The sequence below is a fragment of the Canis lupus genome, chromosome 19 (assembly GCF_048164855.1).
Source record: "Canis lupus baileyi chromosome 19, mCanLup2.hap1, whole genome shotgun sequence".
NCBI lineage: Eukaryota > Metazoa > Chordata > Mammalia > Carnivora > Canidae > Canis > Canis lupus.
This window is the reverse complement of record NC_132856.1, coordinates 27,747,327-27,771,729: the sequence shown is the minus strand read 5'-3', so window position 1 is coordinate 27,771,729 and position 24,403 is coordinate 27,747,327. Positions and strand designations below refer to the sequence as shown.

Sequence of the window (24,403 nt, the reverse complement as noted above, 5' to 3'; positions counted from 1 at the left end):
AGAAATGAAGACTCTGAAGCCCAATTTAAGGCCCACTGAATCAAAATCTGCTTTTCAAACAAGGTTTTCCCACATGGTACATATGAACATTCAAACCTGGGAACAAAGGACTAAGCTCTCTCTACCTACCCTATGAAGGAGAAGAACTCCTTACTTGTTCTGTCTTCTCATCTGTGATGTTGTCTAAAATGAACAGACTAGAGAACAGAGAGGTAGAAGGGGCTGAGCAGATACACATAATGAAGAGATGAGCAAAGGGAGGAAATGCAAAGAGATGCAAAGAGAAAGAGGTGGGCAGGGTGATTCTGTGGGTGCATTTAAGGGGGTGCAAGAAGGGAGAGAGATGGAGGGCAGTTGTAAATAAATATGGAGAGAGATGGGGAAAACGAATCTGAGGAATAGCTGTGCACCATTCAATGACTGTCCATCAGCCATTTTTTGAGAGCCTTCAGAAAGATTTACATTTCTTTTTCACTGTCTTCAGGTATCTTTACTGGTGATTCTTCTATGTGAAACTAGGAGAGAAGGGGCCAGTGTGGACCTCAGCTTGAGATGAGTCACATATTTGTGGGCTTTCCTTGACCTTTTTTAGACTGTAGGGTGGGAAAAAAGTTAGAAAGTAACTCATAAAATACATTTTTAAAATAGCTTTCAGATTAGGAAAAACAATAAGAGAAACTCTTCTTGGCTCTTTTGCTCTTTTTGATGCTTGTTTGATTTCAGCTCACAGTTGGATATTTTTATGACAATAAAAACAAAGAATTTTGTTTTACTTTAAGGATAGTCTTTGACACTGCATTACCTATATGTGATCCTGTTTGACTTAGACATATTACTATGCATTTAACTTTAGCACAATTTCAGAGATCCTTGTAAGACTAGGTACGCTTTCTCTCTGGGGTGGTATTTAATTTACCCATGGAAAAAAGCCTTTATAACATACGTACACATACACACACATGCCCCACATATACCATTGATGAGAAGGGTGTTGAACTTCACCAAGATATGGTATAAGTACTCAATTTTTATAAGAGTTATTATCACTAATTGCTGGCATAGATATGACTAAAGTCCTTCAGATTAAAAATAGAGAAGGAGAGGGATAGAGTGAGGAAGGGAGGTTGCTGATCTGAGTGTTCTTTCCAATGACCTTATCAAGGTTATAATATTTCAAGTGTTTCACAGGTTATAATACAAACATAGTGAAGGCAAAAAAAAATTATGTTAGGTTGATTGCTACTCTCGAAGCTAACTATGTAAACCTCCAAGACACAGCACTGTGTCTTGTAGTAGACATTTAAATCCTCAGGCCATGCTTCACTGGCCCAGTGTTTTTTGGCTTGTGGTGTTAGCATATGAATTCTAATTACAGTTAATACATTAATCCTAGGTACTGATCTTCAATCCCTCAGCCACCAAATCCATTGTAGAAATTGGCCAAAAGTCAAGGCCAGGGAGTTTTAAGAGAAAATAAAATGCTGAGAGGTACAAATCCTGTTCCTTTTCTGCTTAAATGGTTTCTCATGGCTCTTGGGATTAAGGTCAAAATCTTTAGGATGAATTGCACAGTCCTATACAACCTGGCAGCTCCTTAGTTCATGCTATACCCACTTCTCCCTTAGCTTATCGCTCTTCAGCAGTACTGGCTTTCTCCCACCATGGGGGTCTTGTCTTTGTTTAGATCACTGTCCCTTGCCTGCTGCCTTTCTAACTCTCCTTCATCCTTCAAGTTGCAGTGTAAACATCAAGTCCTCGGAAGAAGTCCACTTTCAACACTCAGAGCAGTTCCCTATGTTATGTGATCATGGAACTCTACCTTTCCCCTAATAACATATACCACAATTGCTGTTGTACTATTATATATGCAATTGTTCTTTCTGACTGCCTCCTCCTAGGCTTTAAGCTTCTTAATCCCAGGAGTGTGTCTGTCATATACAGACTCCAGAAATATTTGTTAACTGAATGAATTAAGAGATGAGTCAGTTCCATAAGCTTTACTTTACATCTTTATCTGTACTTTATACTTTCTCTGTACATCTCTAATAGCCCCTCTTACCAATATTATAATTTCTTAAACTGTCTCCTCCATTTAATTATATGATCTTCAGGCAGAGAGTTTTGTCTGCTTCACGTATAGCTCAGGGCTTGGCCAAATAAGGTAGCTCAAAGATAAACTGCTTGCAGACACATAGGAGGAAAACACGGAGACAGAAGACTGATGACAAGAGGAAGGAAAAAAGGTAGGGATATGGCAAAAAAAGAAAAGGAAAACAACAAAGGGTAGAATTTCTAAGGTCTCAAAAGCTAGTCATTACCTAATTTTTAGGAAGTCCTTAAAATGAGTTAGATGAAATATAAATGCAAGAGAAAATTCATGATTAAAACCTTCCTTTGAAAAAATAAATAAATAAATAAATAAAACTTTCCTTTGGAAGAAGAAAAGCCTTTTGCAATCCTTTTGGAGTGCATGCCAAACAAATGTGGCATGCTGACAGCATATTATAAATAATACTGATTAAAAAATTGTTTTTATAAAGACAAACAGAAGGCTAAAATTCCTGCTGGTAATATTCAAACCATTAATAATTTTGATTTCAGGTTAATACATTTTTGGGGGAAGAATAGAGGACTTCAGAGGGCATTTTAAGTAGTTAGAAACCAATGTATTACCACTGGTATTAATGATTCTTGAGAAAATTAATGATGTCACTTGCTTTGAACAATATGAGGACCAGCTGTAAGTGGTACAAAATTAAGACAAATGACTAACTGTTCACATGCAAAACTCAGACTTATTGAGGAGGACTTGCTAGGCAGCACCAGATTGTGAGACTAAATTATTAGCCCATTTTAATTGAAAGTGTGAAAAGACTTTGCACAAGTACCATTGCAAGATGGGCCTTAGCCAGTGGTCTTGTCCTAAGCTACAAGAACTTCACCCAAAGTGTTGATATGATGCCACAGCTTTCAACTGTACATTGCAGATATTTTATTGCTGACATTTTGTATTTTTATAAAACATGTTCAAAATGTGTTTGGCTGTACTCAATAAATGGTCCCCTTCAGAAAGTCTCCAACCCTCTTATATTTAATGGGGTTTTTAAAAAATTTTTACACTGTGTGAAGAATGTTTCATTAATACACTTCTGTTGACAATCTTATGCTTTTTGGAGAGAAAATGGAAGCAATTAAACCTCCTAGTAAATGCTCCTTCACATTAAAAAAAAAAGATGTTGGAATATCTTTGACAGAATCCAAAGTCAAGTCCAATAAATCTCCAAAATAAAATCAAATCCTATTAATTTTACTTCCAAAATACATTTTTAATTCACTCATTTCCCATTACCTGAGCTACTACAACAATCTTCTATCTGGATTTCCAGCTTGTATCCTTAGTTTCTTCAATCCATCCTCCACATGTCAGCCCAAGGGAACTTTTACAAAACAGATCTGACCTTATCTTCCTTTATTGATTTTCCTTACACTTAGGATAAAGCAAAACTTTTATCCCTAACTAAAATGTCTTTCCATCCTCTCTAAATTCATCTTGTATTACTCTCCCTCTATCTTATTTATATTTATTTTTATCTTAAAATTTAAGGTTTATTAACACCACACACACATTTACCCTGGTGTCCTCACTCATCTTGAGTCATTTACTCACAGTAATGTGGTACTTATCTAGGTAAGGCCCAGCTCCTGTGGGTTTAGAGATCAGCTGGAGGAGTTTAGATGCTATTTTCAATGAGAGGAGGAGGCATTAGAGGGTCTTAGTTAAGGTATGATCTGATCTGATTTATATTTTTAAAGAGTTCACTCTGGCTCTGTGTGAAGAATGAAATGTAAGGAAGCCAAATGGCAGCAGGTGAGAATCACTGTAACAGACAATAAAGTTTTTAAAACCCAATGCCAAGCTCAGAACTAAAGGGAGAGTGATACTTGGTTGTTGAATGAAATTAACAATGAAGAAGCAATAAACAGTAGCACCAAAGAATGAGTCAAAACCAGGGGTGACTTATAGCCCATAGAAATTCACTCCACATCCATTTGTGACCCTTTGAGTCAGAAATCAGAACCACTGACCACTCCTGCTCTGGATGTCAGCCAGTCTTGTGCTCATATTTCAGACAGAGTGCATTTTATGATTAATCTTAATCCTCCTACCTTCCATAGACATAAATCATGTAAATGTTGTACTGGAGGAGGAGAAATGGTAAATGATCTCTCCAAACATCCCCTTTAAATTTCTCCTGATGAAAGCAAATTTCCAAACCCATACATTGAAGTGGAAGCTGAATGGTGGTAAACAAATACCCTACTTTTGCCTGTGAGATCTCAGAGGTGACCCCCTTGTCTGTCATCACTGAACAAAGGATATAACACAGACAAGATCTATACTCTCATTCTTGCCTCTACTTCCATCCAACTATAATCCAAAAGCCAGAAGTTGCCCAGGTTAAAATATTAGACTGTTGGTCCCTTCAACTTGAGTCCTCATGCACTTTCTTTTTCTTTTCTGCACCTCATTTGTTTCTCTCTTGACAGGGATGCCTCTCTCTGATTTGCAAATCTCCTTCCAGGGGCTGTCTAAATGGCAAGCTTCTTTGATCTATAGCCCAGTCAGAGGTAGGATCTGTATTTCCAACATCCAGCATAGGCTGCCTGCTTGTTGATATTAATCTTCTGCCTTTGCCAGGTATAGACAATAGGGGTTGGAGAGTGTTAATCTGAAGATTCACCAGACACCAAGCTATAAATCTGTCTTAGGGTAGGTAGACTTGTGGCATTTTCGATTTGCTCCTCTAAGAAGACTCTAGGCTCTATTTGATCCTCCATTGCCTTTGCCCTGAAATATTGAATTACTCACAACTTTGAAATTTAGTTTCTCCAGAGCATCTCACATCCAGCAAAGCTGAGAACAAAGGCAGCATCCATTCACTTCAGAAATTGAGTCAGAAAACCCAAGGATAGACATTGTACTGATATGATATTTTGTTGTCTTGAGATGTTTTGCTTTCCAATAGAGTAAAGCAAGGGAGATGTTTCTCATTTTAGAGCCAAGTCCCTAATGAGCAATGCAGTATTGCTTATTACAGCTGGTTTCAGTATATATGGATGCTTTTTTAAAAAAATCAAAGTGAAAATTCTCAATTAGAACTCAAATTAAAGAATACTACCAGAGTACTGTGTACCAGTACATTTTCACCAAAACCAGTTATTAAGTAGCAAACCTGAAAAGTTTCCTTTATACAAATTGATAGGCTGGGCAGGTACACTTACAAAATTAAAGGCAGCATATTTTGTCCATAAGCACAAATGATTAATTATCTCCTGGAAAGGTGATTTCATATTTTTGTGTTGACTTTTGTTTCCCCTGAGATGAACTGGACTGTCAATGTGTGTGACTAGAGACTTAAAGATCATTTTTCCCTCTCTCTCTCTCTTTATCAAAGAAATCTTGGAGATTCTAAATAAATCACATCCCCTATTTCTACTTGTTCTGGCTTAAGGAAACACCTATCTTTTGATTCTGGTCCTATGAATAAGCTGGCAATTTAAGATACCTTCCCGTGCTACAGCTTTGTAATTAGGCAATTCTCACTGAAGAATTAAAGAAATTCTTTCCTGAATTTTTCTAGTTCCTTTTTACCCTTGGAATGATCCATATGTTGACATCACTAAAAGGGACACCCCAAAGTATATAGAAGGAAATGTTTTATTTCACATTCCAAGAAAGACATGGTCGTGGTAGGAAAGAGTGCCAAAATCAAAAGGGCAGCCTTCCACAGGAATGTGAAGTTCTGTAAGGGCACAAGCGACCTCTTCACAATCTGTCCTCCACTATGTGCTTTATATTGGAAGAATTCATCTAGAACTGCTCACTTTGCCCCATCACTTGCTAGAGTTTTTTAACTAATGATTTGGGTCCCCCCCCCCTTTTTTTTTTGGTTTACCTATACATGAAGGAGTAGACCCTGAACACTCAATTCAATCTCAGCTGTAATATGCCTCATTTTTTGTGTGTGTGTTTCAATCTCCAGGCTAATTCTGTAAGTAATTTGTATTAAGGTAAGCCTAAGTGAGAATTTCATGAGTTTTATTTACATGGTATATTTACATTTTAACTCAAATTTGGGGCTCTAAAAAGCATGAGAAATAGACTTTTCTATGCACATATGCACACACATAGTTTTATGACTCATTGCATCATGCCAAAATGGTCAGTCCCACCTTATTATATCAGCCCTGGAAATGAAGTCTGACTTTTTCTTTACTGATGAAAGCAGTACTCAAAAAAAGCCTTGTGACCTTAGGATTATAGTCTTATAAGAAATGAACTGTAAACCTATGCACAGAAGAGGCCAGCATCTTGTAAGCCAACAGCAAAGATTTGGGTTGCAATTTTTGCTACAGTGCACTTTGTTGAATAAAATTAGTTCAACATTCCACATCAAATACTCATGCAGATTTCAGCTCTTTTAAAAACTGGTAACCAAGAAACACAGCTTAAGAAATAAACCTCATATACAAAAATAACCTGGGAGGAAAGGAAAACAGTCACATGTTGTAAATATACTTTGATAGTACTGTAAATTGTGAAACAGATTAGTTGAATATCCAGAAACACACAAAACTGTCCTCTAAATTGTTCTTCTAATGTACCAGCTCCCCATTGACTCATTACCAAATTATTTGCCAGTAAATGAATTTTCTTTTCTTCAAATGCTTTTGGAGCTAGAAGGAGTTGGCACTGATGAAATGCTTTCTGAAAGGAGAAAGGTTATATCCACATGACCCTGTATTGACTGGTTATAAAGCTGAAAAATTCTGGTGAACCACAAGGAAGTTTCCTCTTTGTGTAAACCAGTGGTTATGAGCCATTTCTTTTGCAATACCCTCTTGACTATTCTGAAATACAACTCACAGATAATATAACACACCAACCTATCACTAAAATAAATAAATAAATATGCCCTAACTGAAATATAAAGGAGAAAAGTCACTTGTCATAATATATTACACATTTCAATATCTGCATGTTTGGATACTAAACTACAGCTCATGATAAAGGAGTCAGCTGATTTCATCTGTGCATAGGCACACAAAAGCCACAGGTACTCTCAATCCTTGGAACTAACAAAAATTGGACCTACATATTTCTCACACAATCCCTAAAGGGAGGTGCTTTTACATTAGCTATCACTACATCTTTATTTTTTTATACATTTATTTTTTTATTGGTGTTCAATTTGCCAACATATAGAATAACACCCAGTGCTCATCCCGTCAAGTGCCCACCTCAGTGCCTGTCACCCAGTCACCCCCACCCCCACCCACCTCCCCTTCCACCACCCCTAGTTCGTTTCCCAGAGTTAGGGGTCTTTCATGTTCTGTCTACCTTTCTGATATTTCCCACTACATCTTTAAATTGTTGGTTTGATAGTCCCTTTTTGATGTTATTGCTTTCTGGTTTAATTAATCATTGGATGAGCCACTGGTGAGATTTTGGAACCACAAACTTTTAAGGTTTTTTTCATCTCTGTTACTAAATATAATACTCTAAAATTATAATTCTAATGAACAGAGCTCAGAAACGTGCCCAATTTCCATAGCCTGCCCCATGATAACACCTATAAAGGAAAATAGCAAAAACCTAAGGATAAGAGAATAGAATAGTCCCTATTCTCCCTTCAGTTAGGTCTCTGAAACTCCAAAAGATGGCTTCCTTGTGATATCTGAGTTTGGAGAGCAGCTTGCTAGTGTTCAGAAACAGACAGTATCATTCTTGAGTTTCCATACTGAATTCCATTTATTACTATGGCCTAAAATATTTGAAATCTTCTGTATCTCACCTATGAAGCGGGGATTCAATGGTATAAATGCTCTCCCCTACTCTAAAAGGAAATAAGTTCTATTAGGTTTTACTAGGCTTAATACTACCTGAGAAAGAAGAAGAAATCATTTCCTTTGGGTGATTCTTAAGTTACCCCAGAATAAAGATCAGTTTTCATTTCTTTTCAGGTAAATCACATAGACAAAACAAAAAAAGTCAAAACACTCAAATATATCAACCATATATTTCCTTCTTAGCTGTAGACCTGTGATCAGATCCCATACTCAGTAAAGGAATCAATGTTATGTACATATATGTGTGTGTTTATCATGGTATGCCATACACATGATCCAGGTATTCAGGTTTTGAACAATTTGTTCTATTTTACTGCTCATTTACAAGAAGATACCTTCCTGTCTCTTGGATAATTTGCCTCCTAAAGAGAACAGATAATTTCCGGGTTTCTATAACTGGCCCTCAAGCAGTCAATAGCTCTCCTCATAATCACAAGAAAGCTGCCACACAGTTCCAAATATCATATGTGGATGAAACAAGATATAGCAAAAAAAAAAAAAAAAAAAGTGCCTCTTAATTAAAGAGTGAAATAGAACCTTCTGGAAAAGTTCTTTCTGAGAAGTCCTCTAGACAACCTATCCTCATTCTTTATTGACCAGTTCTAGATTTCATGCTTATTCCTAAAATTATTTCTGCGAGGAATTCCTGATTAGATCAAACAAATAAAGATTCACCCTTTGGCTGGAGAGAAGGTTCTCTTTCCTGAAGGAATTATCAGTGAAGGCGGAGTTCTAAAGAGTAAAAGGACTTTTTTTTTTCTTTTTTGGTAAGCATAGGAAAGAAGGCAAACAATATTGTTTGCTTCTAGGCTGCCCATCATTCTTCGTAGATAAAGAAACTGAGCCTCAAAGAGGTTAAGAAACTTGCTCAAGTTCACACAATTAAAAGTGGCAGAGCAACTTATCTGACTCCATAGTCCAGGATTAACTATTGTTTGATATCTCCTTTTAAATTAGAAGCTATAGGGATGCCTGGGTGGCTCAGTGGTTAAGCGTCTGTCTTCAGCTCAGGGCATGATCTTGGATGGAGTCCCACATCAGGCTCCCTGTATGGAGTCTGCTTCTCCCTCTGCCTGTGTCTCTGCCTCTCTCTCTCTCTCTCTCTCATGAATAAATAAAGTATAAATAAATAAATAAATAAATAAATAAATAAATAAATAAATAAATAAGAAGCTATAGTGAAACAATTAATGTAATCAATTTTCAATCCCCATGTCCATAATTACTCATAGTTCTGGCCTTCCTAATAGTTCAATGAGTATAAACATTATTATATCCTATCCTCAGACCTGGAAGTGGGCTGGAGTCATTACCAACATGACTAAATGTCCCTAGATGAATAAATTATAGAAAGAGCTTAAAACTAAAACAAGAGTCCCTTGACTCCCAGGCCAGGTTTCTCCCCATAGATAAACAAATTCCTTATCCAGGACACTAACCATTCTTCTATGAAGTTCATCCAAGTAACCTGCTCATGGCTCCCTGGTAAATAATAGGTTATGATATTAACCTGGATAGAAAGAAACTAATCTGATAAAGGAGAAGTGTGGTGTGGTTTTTCCATTACAATGGGACAAGTGAGAAGTTATGGATACAAATCACAGTCAAATCAGAGGGCTTTTAGATTCCAACCCCTAGTTACCCCAAGTCCTTCTTATAACCCATGCTATCTTGAAGAAGAAAGGAGTAAGGTATTCTATTCTACTTTGTCCATGGGACAAGATTTCTTATGACTCAATCTGTTGCTTAGTCAATCAAAAAAGCATCTTAGTCTGTTAGTCCCATGGAATGAGACAGAATGATGTTGTGGTGGGGGAGAAAGGGAAAACCTAGTCAGGAAAAACAAACCCTACATATCAACTGCTCCAAGTGTGGCCTGTAGTCCAATAACAAAAGTCTTAATTTCAGAGTGTTGATATAAGAGTATCCTAGCTGGCAGGTAAAGTACAACTTCTCTGTGAAAAGAGGGCCCCCCAAATCATTACTTTCTCTTCCCAAGTATCTATTTGACCCTTTCCAAAAGGTCACTGTGCAAGTCTAAAATCTATGATTTGCAGATGGAGATTGGCAGGGTGAACTGAACCACAAGGTCTGTCATTAAACAAAACACAAATGCACTCACCTCTGGTCACCAGTTCAGATTCAGGGCAGCCTACTCCTATGGCTGGAAGGTGAGAGGAACACTTTGGTAACTAAAATGAGTGGGGGATATAAGTTTGATGAGCTGATGACTCTCTAGACTTTCATTTGAGGTATTTGTAAGTTAGACTATTTGTACTGTTCAAAGATGGTATTTGTGTATTAGATATTTTGTGCTGTTACATTAAAGTATGCAGGGACTGATCTTAGGAAGCCACCATAAATCAGATCTTTACCTTCTATCCTTTTTCTTTGTTCAAAGAGGGGGACTTATAACCCATTTACAACACCTCTGCAAAAAATCTACCATGCTGCAGCTTAGCTGTCACTTCTTCAAAGCGACCTTCTTGAACCATTAATCTAAAGTAGCCATCCAACACTTTCTTCAAAGTCCTTGTCTCCAAATGATTTTCCCTTACATTTATGTTCTATTTCCCCACAACAGAGTATAAACTCTGTGAGAGCAGAGATCCAGTTAGGATGAGCTTCCTCTGCTGATCATAGAAAATCAAAACTAACAGTGGCTTAAACTAGATAAGAATGTATTTCTCTCTCACATACAGGAAGTCCAGAAGTAAGCATTCCAGGGCTGGTCAGGTGGCTACAAGATCTTCAAGGTGCTCAGACTCTTTCAATCTTTCAAATTTCTGCCTTTTTGCTTTCAGCTTCAGTCACTTCTGTGTTTCAACCAGTAGAAAGCATAACTAGGTGAAAAGAGGCAATGCCATCCCTTCCTTTAAATATATACCTGCATGTATCTCATTGGCCTATACTGAATCACATGGACATAATTTCTACAAGGGAGGCTGGGAAATGTAGTCTTTATTTCTGAACAGGCCCAAAACACCAGAGATTCTATTATTAAAGAAGAAGGGGGAAACTAATACCAGAGTGCAATTAGCAGTTGCAAACATACCTGTCTTATTTGTTGCTCTCTACCTAAGACCTGGCTAATGTTTGCCTATTAAAAAGGTCCAAAAAGCCATCTGATCACTGAAAATGAATGAATGAAAGCATTTCTTGGCTTATACAAAGACCTCCTATTGCTTGTAGGATGAAGACCCAAACTTTAAGATGACCTACAAAGACTTGTATGATCAGAACCCTATACACCAGGCCAGTCTTCCATCCTTTCACTGTTCCCTCTTTCTTTTAGCTCTAATGATATTGACTTTCCTCAGTTCCTGGAACACTCCAGATCTCTCCAGGTCACTGTACATGCCATTTCCTTTGCCTAAGATGTTCCTCCTCACTCTACCCTACTCTTATCTTATTCCTTTTCTACTCCAACTCCTAGAAAAGTACTCAAGGTATAGGAGATACTCAGTAACTAGTTCCTGGTTGACTTAACTAACATGTATTTCCTCAGAGAGAGCTCTCTAATTCTCTAGACTGAGCTGGTATCCTCAATATATATTCCATAGCAACCTGAACTTTTCTTTTGTGACACTGTGTACTCTTAAAATTATTTATTTAATGATTTATAAGTATTTATTAAGTATCTGCCATCTTCCCTGGAAGAAGACTCTGAAGGGCTAGGATTATATCAGTCTTAGTCTCTGCTATATCTCCACAGCATAGAAAAGTATATAGCACATAGGTACTTTGTAAATACCTGCTGACTATGAATGAATGCCTAATTTGTGTAAACTACTATGTGCAGCTTTTGCTGAATAAACTAAAATAACTATTCTTTGTTCGCATATAACTAATGTTCTAACAAAGACAAATAAGCATAAATGCACATTCAGGAAAATACTATGCAATAATACCTGATTGGACTAAACAGACATTTAATAAGCATCTGCTTTTTGTAGATGAGTAAAAGTATTACCCTTCAAGGAGCTCACAGTGTAATATGGAGTATGAATTGCTAATCATCTTGCAGTGTTTATTTTCTACTTTTTTCCTTTAATAATAGATTATCCACCCGCCCATCAAAGTGTCAGTGGAGCACATCGCTGCCTTGCTAGAAACTACCTTTTGCAACCTCCCTTTAATCAGGTATGCATGTGTGACCAAAATCTGGCCAAAAGCCTGTGAATATCAGTGATACATGCAACTTCATACTATGATCTTCTAAAGAAGCTGTTTGCCCTTGTCTTCCCTTTTTCCCCCTCCATGTGGCTGGGAGATAACAATAACTAGAGCCACTTCCTTGGACCTAGAGATAGAGGCTCCATGGTTAGGATGGTATAGCCAATATAGACTGTTCATTGTTTGTTCTCTGAGAGGGAAATCAAACTTCCATCTTATTTCAGCCACTATAATTTGGGGTCTCCCTCTGTTACTGCAAGTTAACTTATATCCAAATTGGGGGGGGTGCAGACTTAATAGAGTACATTAAGTACAATAATAGAAGTGTAGAGGTAGAGCCTAGTCTTACCAAGATATTAACATCTAAGAATGAAATTCCTGAATCATCTAAATCACTTCTAGATCACTCAGAATGCATCATAATAGTCAATGTTTCCCATAGACTTTTAACAATTCAATTTAATTCCTCCAGAGTATGAGGAAATCTTAATTACCTCCTAAACAAGGTGTCAGATATCACTGTACATGTTGATGAAACCCCTGAAATCATTTACCCATTCTTCCTCCGTGTTTTGCCTTTATATTTGGACAAATTTCATCCACTGCCAGTTATGTAAAGCAACTGGGGCCTCACATCTTGTGTTTGCTTAAAATCATGTAACTCAGGTGGACATATAATGGTCATCCATGGAGGTGGCCTAGAGAATTTAGTGCTTAGCTCTGTGTCTATGAAGTGGAGCATGGGATGTTTTAGAGAAGAGCTTTATAGGATTCCACACAAAAGGTAAAAATGAATCTGCTGGGCAGCCCCGGTAGCTCAGCGGTTTAGCACCGCCTTCAGCCCAGGGCCTGATCCTGGAGACCCAGGATCGAGTCCCACATCGGGCTCCCTGCATGGAGCCTGCTTCTCCCTCTGCCTGTGTCTCTGCTTCTCTTCTCTCTGTGTCTCTCATGAATAAATAAAATAAAATAAAAATGAATCTGTTCATATCTATAAGACATGAGATTCAGGATATTTAGCTTATTGGATTTGTTGAGGATCCTGTCTGATTCTACCTTGTATAACTTTATACATCCCATCACTCATGAGTTGCTCTTCAGAAGTTTTGATACATCTCGATGATCATCATCATGAGTGCACCTGTACTGATTAGGTCCCCATTTTTATGAGACACGTAACATACTGTGACACAGGCTTTGTCAAAGCAGTCGATAGAAAATATTTCATGTTGTCTATAATATGCTACTTACAAGAAAGACCTGTAAACTCCTGATTTATTAGGCAAGTCGGCCTTATTTCAATTCCTTCATATAATAATAATCTTTTTAAACCTTCATGAAGATCAAATTATAATTTATATGGCTATGGGTGAATGAGCTATTTGGAAAAGCTTAGCATGCCCCTGCCCTTGAAGGAAACAAAATGTCACCTAAATGGTATTTGTTTTAATTTTTTACTTTTGCATATTCAGCTGGCTTATAATGAGGGTTTACTGCGAGTAAATTCATGTCCTGTTTCAAATCTGCACTGCATTTTCTCTCAAAACAAAATCTCAGAATCTATACCATGTCACACTTTTCTTCTGCTATCTCGTGAAGTTGTGGCACTGATAATATGACTTACCTATCTCAACAATCCAATGTGATAGATTATCTACAAAATAGTTTCCCATAGTTCCACCTACCCCTGACACACATGCCATTGTTACCACCAGAATGGGGAGGTGGGAGTCTATTCCCCTTTCCTTGAAACTGGCCTCATGACATACTCAGACCAAAAAATGCAGCAAAAGTAACATTATGTGACTTTTGGGCCTGTACCTTAGAGACTCCGCTGATTTTCCTTTTGCCTTCTTGGGATCCAGCTGCGATGTGAAGAAGCATTATCATTGAATGATGAGAGACCATGAAGAGATAGAAAGAGAGAGTCAATCTGTCCCCTGCTGTTCCATCTACCTAACCTGAGGTTTCAAGCCATGTGTATGAGGCCTTCTTGGCTCCTCTACCCACAGTTAAGAGGACCACAGGGAACAGAGACTAGCCAAGCTTTGGCCAATGTGAAGAACTGTGAACAACTAAGTGGATGTGGTTACTTTAAGCCACTGAGTTGTGGGGTGGCTTGCTATATAACCATGATAAATAAAACAGATGAGGGAACTGAAGCATAAAAGGCCACCACAATTAGTCAAGCAGCAAAGCTGGGATTTGAACCCAGGCAACCCGGCGTCAGAAGCCACACCTTTAATCACTATTCTGTGATGACTGCTTGGCTGTAAACAAAAAGCAAAGCAGAATGAGAAGGTAGATCAAAACCACAGTCTAAGAGGCAGGTATGAATAAACAAAGAGGAAAAGATAATAAACAAAACAAAACAAAACAAAAGATCATGGCAGGGATATGAGATAATAGAATCAAGAAAAGTATATAGGAAACAGCATGGTTTTCGACATGTATTTTTGCCCTTTAAGCCCTGTGTGGGGCAGGAAATGTTTTACTTAATCTTTAAGCATGTATGCTATCCCTTAGGAATCCCATAAACCAGCAGCAGTTAAGAGCGTAACTCTGAGTTCAGTATCTCAAACCCCTTCATCTTAGCTGTGTGCTCTTGTCACACCATTTAAACTTCTGAGTCTTCCTCTATCCATCTGTAAAGAGCCATAATAATTTTGTCTAACTCAAAACTTGTTATAAGGATTAAGTCGAATAATAAATATACTTTTGGTTAAATCTCAGCAAATTCAGAGTTATTATTTGATGAGGGCCTACTTCACACTCTGGCCAGAGACATTCTACTGTACATCTTTGGCAGTGCACCTTATTCAGTTTGGTCTCAAATTTTCCACATTCTATTTCCAAATCCATGTGCAGCGGCAGCCACCAGATGTCTGTCCTCCCACATGGCTGTAGGGTAACCTCTCGTCATGCACACACTGCTAAACTGCCATACCTGTTTGGCCTACAGGTTCAGAAAGCCCTATTTTAAGTCCCCAACAGACTGCTGAATCTGAAATCCCCCTAACCAATCCAGGAATCTCATTTCGCATCTCTTGCCATGTTAAACAGTAAATAAATTACCCTCTGATCAAGGCAAAAGCTCTTTCAAAAGGGCCGTCTCTTTCCTTTCTTCTTTTATCATCAATCTTTGTTGCTAGTCAGGTCATTTTTTTATAATGACATCTAAGCTCTCTGCTCCCATGGGCTTCTGATACAGTCTGCTCTCTCTTAGCCTGTAATGCTCCTGTCCTCCCTTTCTTTTCCCATTATCTCAAATTCCCCAACCACTAGAGTGATACCAACAAGCTGACAACTCACTTGGCTGCCAGACCTCTTCTAAGGACTATTAATTTGGCTGGTTCAAAAACAACATGCCTTACCACCAGATGCAATTCTTTTCCCTTGCTTTTCATTTTCCAAGCAAGGTGCCTGCAACTTGGAGTGGGTGTGATGGATTGTTTTTTACTTTAATTTACTCTAGCATGCATGAAGAAAGCATGAGGATCCCAGTTCCCTCGACTGATGTACCAATCTACTCCAGGAGCCTTCATTTTTGTTCCTAATCACATTTAGGAAGATTTGCCCATGACGTACAATATTAGTAATCATCACATTCTGTTTGGGGTGATCTTCTTTCCCTGAGTTTCCTCAGACTCAAGTTGGAGCTTCATCCTCTGAGCTGGGCTGTCTTGAAAACCATTCCTCACTTTTTTATTTCATCAGGCATTTTTTATCTTTTCCTTCTTCTTGGGATATTATGAGAAACTTAACTTTTAGAAGAAACATTCTAAGAGAATCTAGCCCAATCAAGTAACAATGCTTCACATTTCCAAGAGGAAGAAATCATTCCTAAGCACAAAACATCAGTCACTTCCAGCAACAATACTGGTAGCACTTCCAGAGGGTTTCCATAGAGATAGAAAGGACATGTTACTCAGGAAAGGAAAGGGGAATTAAATCCAGTGACATTTGCTCACTCTATGAAAACTTGAAAAACAACAGATGAAAAGACAAATCAAAAATCTCTTACAAACCTATTTTCCTCAAACAGATGAGAGAAATGGAGGCCCAGATAGAGATAACCCAACCCTGCCAACTACTGGGATAATAAGGAAAGTCAATGAAAGTATCAGAGAAATAATAGGATATTTTTGTTTCAAAGCCATTTTCCATATTTTTATTACAAAGTGTATAGAAATTATAGGGTAGGTCTGGGGATTAAAGGAAAATATTTTCTTTCTTCACAGAATATCAGATGAACAGATCACAAAAAAATGTGAGGGTCTTCCTTTCTTTGGCATCTGGTGCATGGAAAGCTGGAGCAGAGAAGGAGAGTCAGGTAGAGATTAGGAATCTGGTGATAGAAATGTTGCAGCCTCTTTCTAGTTGAAGATGACTTTCTTAGCAGAAATTCAGCACTCCAGACGTGCCCCTCATGAGGATTCTCATGTCCACCTCACTCCCTCTCTACTGACTTGGCTGTGTACAATGCCCCTTCAGCACAGGTGACATTGTGATGCCTCAGAGGCATTGTTCCTATTAGTCCTTTCTTTGGAATACCTGACATCATCCCTTCTGACAAATTCCTCTACTCCTTGAAATCCTGTTTGATCCACAGAGCCAATTCAAATATATTTAGTATCTCTATGGACACATCTCTGGTACATCTAGCTACAATTTCTTGCTCCTTCATTAGAATCCTATCATCATCAATACAGCTATCTCTCATTAAGTTATTTTTTGTGTGTTCTCTTATTAAGCAAACACATTACTCAGGGTACTTTTGGTGCTAATTACTGTCTGCTTGAAGAGGCAGGGAGCATATGGGGAAATGAAACTTGACTCTTAAGGAAATGTTTATCAGAACATTATTGTCATTATCATCATCATCAACAATTATTTAATTGGTGCAGTTGCCCCATGGCTGATACATTCACTGCCCACTGTGCTTTCCTATATTTTCCTGTCCTCTACATAAGAGTGGGCTGCATGACTAGCTCTGACAAGTAGGGTATGAACAGATGTGGCATGTGTCTCTTCCAATCTGAAGCATTTAAGAGGTGAGTAGTGATGATCCCCTTCTTCTAGCTCTCTTTCCTTTTCCTGGAAGGTGTGCATTGAAGTGGCAATGTCACAAGATTGAGGTGACTTGGATCACTGCTGAGCCAGTGAATGGATAGCAGTTGCCCAGGGGAGCCTCTGACTCATAGCAGATTTTGTGTGAATGAGAAATAGGCTCTTGTTGGACTGAACACCTAACTTTTGGGAGAATTTGTTAGTGTGACACCACCTGTCCAAATCAATACATACCTAAGAGACAGGTGCCCTTATCATCCCCATTTATAAATGAGAAAGCTGGTGCACCAAGATTAAAGCCATGTTTACAAGGTGGGAACAGAACTACATTCCCTCATTTGAATCATCAGATCAAAACAAGACCAACATGGCACAGTGGGAAAATGTAAAGCTTATTGGCAAAATGATTACTGAGAGAAAGCCACCATTATCACTAATATGAAGATTTACTATTATACTAAATCTAAATGACAACCAAAAAAATCATGGTAGAAGGGAAAATTGGAATCTTTCAATGAGATACACTGATTCACTAGATTGCTTCACCCTCAATTTTTTTCTTTAATGATTTTAGACATTTGCATGTATTTCATGAATATACCAAGTAAACTCTGAACATCATCTCACCCTAGTGAAACTACTAAATTTTTGTATCAGAGAATTTATTGATATATTCATTCATTCAACATATATTTGTTATTTGTCCATAATATGCTGAGCACTCTGATAGCCACACTGGGTTTAGCAATGAAAGCCAGAGGCATAATCTCTACCCTCAAGGAGTATTTACCTCAAGGAGTCTAGTGGAAATGGGAGGTCATAGGTCATCAGACAGACATGAATGGGTATAAAATTGAAGACAGTGTTCATTGCTCTAAGGAAAGGGAATAAGGTTCTATGAAAATATTTGATGATAGAACCTTACATGGATGGGGCCATGGAAGTGTTATTTGAAAATCTGGAACTTGAACAAAATCTAGATGACAAGTCACAGTGTAATATGAAGTCAAGTTGGGAAAAGAGGAGAGCATTCTAGACCAAAGAAACAGCACAGATAAAGGTTCAATTTCAGTAAAGAACACTATGAAGAACTGAGAGTCAGTGTATAGGACCTTGGAAAAGTCATGAAAAACTATTGAAAGATGAAACTCAAAAGGTAAGCAGAGACTAGACAATGGAGAAATTTTAGTCCAGGCTGGGACAGTCTTCTGCTTATTTAGCACCCACATGGCTTGGGTTACATTGCTTGAGGAAAGGCTCTAATTGTTCTCTTAAAATCCTTTTCATTCTTCTCTTAATAAAAGAACACTTGCTTTTTCAGCTGTGTGCAGGCAAGTAAAATCCACATTTCCTAGCCCTCTTTACAACTAGTTAAAACCTTGGCCCTAAGTGGTTTATGGGATATAAGCAGTAGTGGCTTGGCAACTTATAGGAAGTTTCTTTAAAAGAGAGAGTGCCCTTTGTGACTTCTTTCTCTTTACTGTTGGCTAAAATACTTATGTAATGGCTAAAAGTGAGCAGCCAGTTTGGACCATGAGATGTACATGAAAAAAGAAACTACATGTGACAGGAAAATAGTATAGAGGAAACCTTGTTCTCTGATGTCACATAGTGTCCCTGGATGGACTTCCTCTAGCTTCTTAAATATGAGAAAGTAATTTACTTCAACCTTCTTTAAGCCATTGCTGTCTGGGGATTTTTTTCTGTTATTTCCATCTAAATGCAAACCTAATCCAGGGCTGCATATTAAATAAACAGTTACTAAACTTCTCTAAAATGCTATTGCATGATTTAGGAAATTGACATAATCATAACTGGAAGATAAATTTTCCCTCAAGAATTCTAAGTGAGGAGGATCAAGGTCCGTATATATTTTAAGCAAAATATTTGAAGGGAAAAATCATATTTTAAGAAGAAATGCTGTATAACAAATTAAGAGATGTCCATTAAGAGGGAATCATTAAAAAAAATTCTTCAAAGCACTGGATACTTCTCAGAAAGTCAGCTTCTTTAAAAACTAAATTGCAGAGAGTAGAAACACATAGCCATCTTCTAACAATCTGAGCAGGTCTGCTGGGACCATGACAGCTAATGACTAGAGCAGGGCATTCTGCTGCTCAGCCTTCTCTCCACAGACAGCATCATGCCACATAGTGGTGCCTCCACTCCTCCATTGCTTCCTTCTCTTCCACCAGGACCACCCCCTGAGCAACACTAAAGTATCCCTTGGGAGTCCTGAAAACCTGGGTGGCGGCCTTCTGCCACTACCTTTCTCTGTCTTCTCCTGAACTCAAGGAAAGGGCTGTGTCCTGACATTTGCATGGGAATGAGAGCTGCAAGAGAGCCATCACCACTAATAGGAAGGCTCAGCCTGTAGAAGAAGTGGCTTTGTGCTGGTCGCAGCCTCTATGCTTCCTTCACTAGACAACATCTGCCAGAAAAAAAGGAGAATGAGAAACCAGACTCCTGCTTTTGCAAACCCCATCTTACAGATGAGAAGACCAAGGAATGGTGAGACTAAAGTATTCCAAGGATTCAAACTCAGGTCTCCTCATTCCTAATATAGTGTTCTTCCCATTGCAATGCTGTGCTTCTAGAAGAATGAAGTATAAAATTATATAAGAATGTAGAAAAGCCCCTAATCCTAACAAAATAGGCTCCTATTTCATATTGAATTTGTCCCCCAAAAAAAGATATGTTAAAGTCCTAACCCCAAATTCCTCATAATGTGACCTTATTTGTTAATAGCATTATGGCAGGTGTAATTAGTTGAGATAAGGTAATACTGGAGGAAGATGGACCCCTAATTCAATATGACTGTTGTTCTCATAAGGTGGAAGCCACATGAACACGGAGACATACAGGGAGGACACCATGTCCTGACTAGGATTGAAGTGAAGCATCTACAAATCAAGGATGGCAAGGATTGTCAATAAACCACCAGAAGCTAGGAAGAGGCAAGGAGGGGCTCTTACTCATAGGTTTCAGAGGGAGCAGGGCCCTGTGGGCACTAGCCTTCAAAATTGTGAGAAAATAAATATCTGTTTTTCTAAGCCACCAATTTGTGGTGGTTTATTACGGCCACCCTCAGGAATTAATATAATTCCCATTTAGACACATCATCAACAAGAGAGAAGCATACATAGTTTAATGTCTGGTAGAAATAGAAAAGCACCCATGTGGAATTACTTGGCCTCAAGCTGTAACACCAATTCCCTGTGTGACCATGGGCAAGTTAATTCCACTCTCTTTGTCTCCACTTTAGCAACAAAAAAGTAGAGATGGTAATAGTAGCTCCCTTATAGTTTCAACTAAAGATTAAATCAGGCAGGTAATGCGGGTTAAAACACATAGCACAAACAATACAGAGAGCATAATAAGGACTCAAAAATGTTATTATTGCCACTATTATGAATTTTTCAAGGTAGACTTAAACACAAGGCAAGGAAGAACAGGAAAATAATTCATAAACTTAACAGAAGTCTCAAGAATCAACCTAATGTTCACGAATATTACGAATGGCCCAATAAGGTAGCTACTAGAGTACATATTACTATTTAAATTTAAATTAATAATAGGAAACAAAAACTTTAGTTTCTAAGGCACACTAGTCACATTTTAAATGCTTAATAGTCACCTGTGGCTAATTGCACTACTATATTGGCCAGAATAGGATAGAACATTTCTAATATTATAAGAAGTTCTATTGGACAGTAATGTCACCACCCTTGGCTGCATTAAGGCCTAAGGTACAGACTTTGCAGAAACAGAGGCCAAGATGTCAAGGGTGTGTTATTTTCTTTTCAGCTTATAATTTCCAATGCTGTATCAGTAAATGGGAATTTTAAAAAATCCCTTTATCGGTGGCAAACATAAAAGTCAGTTCTTATCACAACTTCAAATAGAATTCATAGAGAATTCATAGCTACCTAAAATTTTTCATCTACAGTTGGATATGTTAGAAGCCATGAAATGGAGTGTGTATTAATCATATGATTACCAGGATATGAATAGCTTCCTTAACAGTATCCATAAAAATGGAAAGGCCTTTGAATTTTAGAAACAAGAATTGGTACAAACACATGTAAAATGAGCCCCAAACTCACTCCAGATTAAGAGAGGCCATTCTGGTGTAACATGTTGACCACACAAATACATTTTAAAAGTTCAGCACCTGGGATGGATTAAAAACCACATGGAGGACTACAGCCAAAACAAAGAAAATACAATAATAAGTGATAGAACAGAAATCAAAGTGACAATATAGTTTACAAGTCTCCAGTGAGATGTCGCCTAAAATGCTTTGTTCATTGTAATCGGCCTATCAAGAAGACATTATACAATGAATGCCCAAGAGACAGCCCACGATGTCTCTAATCTTGATAACATTTCTGGAAGGGGAAAGTACATAATAAGCAAATCATTCCTGTCTCAACTGAGAGGGAAATCAGACTTCAAGAAAAGGCAAATCAAAATAGAGAAATAATAAGTTTGGTTTCCTACAAATCAGAGAAGACATTGAAAAGGACAAAGTCTTGGACAAAAGCCCAAAACTTTTAAAGAAATCCCTTAATCCCAAGAATAATATGGTCATGGTGCAGCTGAGCAGAGATGTGGATAATATGGACTTTGGGTCCCACTGAGCCTTTTACAGTAAGAGAAAGGGCTGACCAATGAAAGTGATAAGGCACTTACTTAGGTTTACTTATTGGAAGTAAACCTAAAGGGGTCATTGTGGAAGCCCAGTGGCCTTTTATTGTCCAGCCATGCCTTATCTCACAGACATAACCCACCAGCAAGTGAGTTCCTAGCGCAGATTATGAATACCAGGGGTACCTGCTACAGTTGCCCTGTCAGGACGTCCTCCGCTTTGGGAAATGATCACATCCTTCAGTCTTCTACATCAACTTTTATGGACTCCCCAAGTTCTCTTCTTTCTGTCTCATAACTGTTAGTATGGGAGGAGCATACCTCAGTAAATTTCTTCCATCTATAAAGCCCTCTTTCTGAAAAGGGAAAAAAAAAAAGAAGAAGAAAAAGATTAATGAAAGAAAAGATGATCCATACAAAGGAAGGGGTCAGAGAAAGAACACCTAAAGAAAGAGCCTTACTTAAGAACCTCTCTCAATACAAAAATCACCATTGCCTCTCTTACAGCTCAAAGAGAAATTGCAGCAATTTCAACATCATGGGAACAACCCATGTTCCACATTCCTTTCCTATTACACCTGTGTGCCACCTGGATAGATGTGTTCATCTTCTTTCCTGAGAAGATTTCTTTTTTTTTTTTTTAATCTTTTTTTTTTTTTAATTTTTATTTATTTATGATAGTCACAGAGAGAGAGAGAGGCGCAGAGACACAGGCAGAGGGAGAAGCAGGCTCCATGCACCGGGAGCCCGATGTGGGATTCGATCCCGGGTCTCCAGGATCGTGCCCTGGGCCAAAGGCAGGCGCCAAACCGCTGCGCCACCCAGGGATCCCCTGAGAAGATTTCTATACATATCAAGGTAGCTTCAAATTAAAGGTATGCTGCAGGTAGGGAGACACACAATCCAACTCTGAGATGTTCCTAAGGTCAGACCCTGAGCCAGTCCTACCATCATTCAATACCCAGCAGCTAGAATATCCCTTCTATGTATACTGTAGAAACACAAATAATATATTGCATAATATCTTTCTAGACACTTCTTTGTGACATAAAATGGTTTTTTTTTTTCTCTCTACCTGAGCAGGAGGTTCTAGGCTGTTCAGCCAGCTAGAAAGTATTTGCTTTAAGATGGTGTATACATGCTGCAAGATAATGACTAAATTCAGTGACAAAGGATGAGGTTAGTAAAAGGCAGTAGTATCAGAAAAGGTTAAAACTTCTATGTAGAAATTCTAAGAACAATGAATAGCTCAATAACCCATCAGAGCCATAGAGTTTGCTGCTTTTGTAGCATATTGGTGATGACATCAGAAGTATGACAGTCCAGTATAAAAGAGATCTCAGTTTTAAATCAGCCTGGGCCCCTGTCTCAAAACTTCAGAAGCTATTTCTCTGGAAGATCTCAACTCCCAGTTCTATCTTTTCTCTTCTGCATGTCTGAATGGCTTCCTGATCCCCACAAGAGGACATCCAAATGAGAATACCTGGGGATTTCATTTGCTACACATAAACCTTATCTGCCAACATGTTATAAAGAGCAGTCCATACAACCAAACTTCATTCAGCAGTGATCCACATGAAAGACAAAATCATTGGGTAGATCCAAGGATAAGCATAATTCACTAGCAGTACTAACAAAATAATCCTAAAAATAGCAAAAATTACTGTGTGCTTATGACGTACTTGGGTCTTTTCTAAGAAATTTACAAATAAATCTATTAATCTGCACAATATCTCTATGAAGTATGGACTATTTTTATCTCCCTTTCATATATATAAGAAACTGAAGCATAATAAGTTAAGTAACTTGCCCAAGATCCCATAATACCCAGGCACAAAATATCCAGAGACTGTGCTCTTGACCACTAACTCTCCTGTTTGCAAAGGGAAATAAATGTAACTGCATCTTTGTTTCTCTTAATAAAACACAAGAGAATGAGAGGTAGCATTAGAATAAGAACTTTGAATTCACATGAACATGTTTTTAGAAATGAAATTATCTTCAGATATTAGCACAGAGAGGCACAGATTAATACCAAATGATTTAAATCTTCTGCACAGCAAAGCAGTCAACAAAACTAAAAAGTGACTTAAAAATGGGAGAAAATATTTGAAAATGACATATCTGATAAAGTATTAGTATCTAAAATACATAAAGAACTTATAAAACTCAATACCCCCAAAAATGAATAATCCAATTAAAAATGGACAGAACACACATATAGACATTTTTCCAAAGAAGACATCCAGATGGCCAACAGATATGTGAAAAGATGCTCAACATCACTTGCCATCAAGGAAATGCAAATCAAAGCCACAATGAAATACCACCTCACACCTGTCAGAATGGCTAAAATCAACAACACAAGAAACTACAATTTTCAATGAGGATATGGAGAAGAGGGAACCCTCCTGCACTATTGGTGGGAATGCAAACTCTGAGAAACAGTATGGAGGTTCCTCAAAAAGTTAAAAATAAAACTACTCTATGATCCAGCAACTAATTGCACTACTAGGTATTTACTCAAAGAATACAAAAATACTAATTCAAAGGGATACATATACCCAAATATTTATAGCAGCATTATGTACAGTAG

The 24,403-nt window shown here is 38.0% G+C and overlaps 1 long non-coding RNA gene and 1 pseudogene across 8 annotated transcripts in view; both read right to left on the bottom strand.

Moving 5' to 3' along the window:
• The window catches only part of LOC140610040 (uncharacterized), a 235,537-nt gene that overhangs the window by 201,645 nt on the left and 9,489 nt on the right, over positions 1 to 24,403 (bottom strand). For all 8 annotated transcript variants that reach the window (XR_012011817.1, XR_012011820.1, XR_012011816.1 and 5 more), the window contains exon 2: positions 21,994 to 22,163. This is a non-coding gene — a long non-coding RNA (uncharacterized lncRNA). The remainder of the gene's footprint in view (positions 1 to 21,993; positions 22,164 to 24,403) is intronic.
• LOC140610036 (large ribosomal subunit protein eL27-like) overlaps positions 1 to 24,403 on the bottom strand; it is a 35,024-nt pseudogene that overhangs the window by 1,641 nt on the left and 8,980 nt on the right.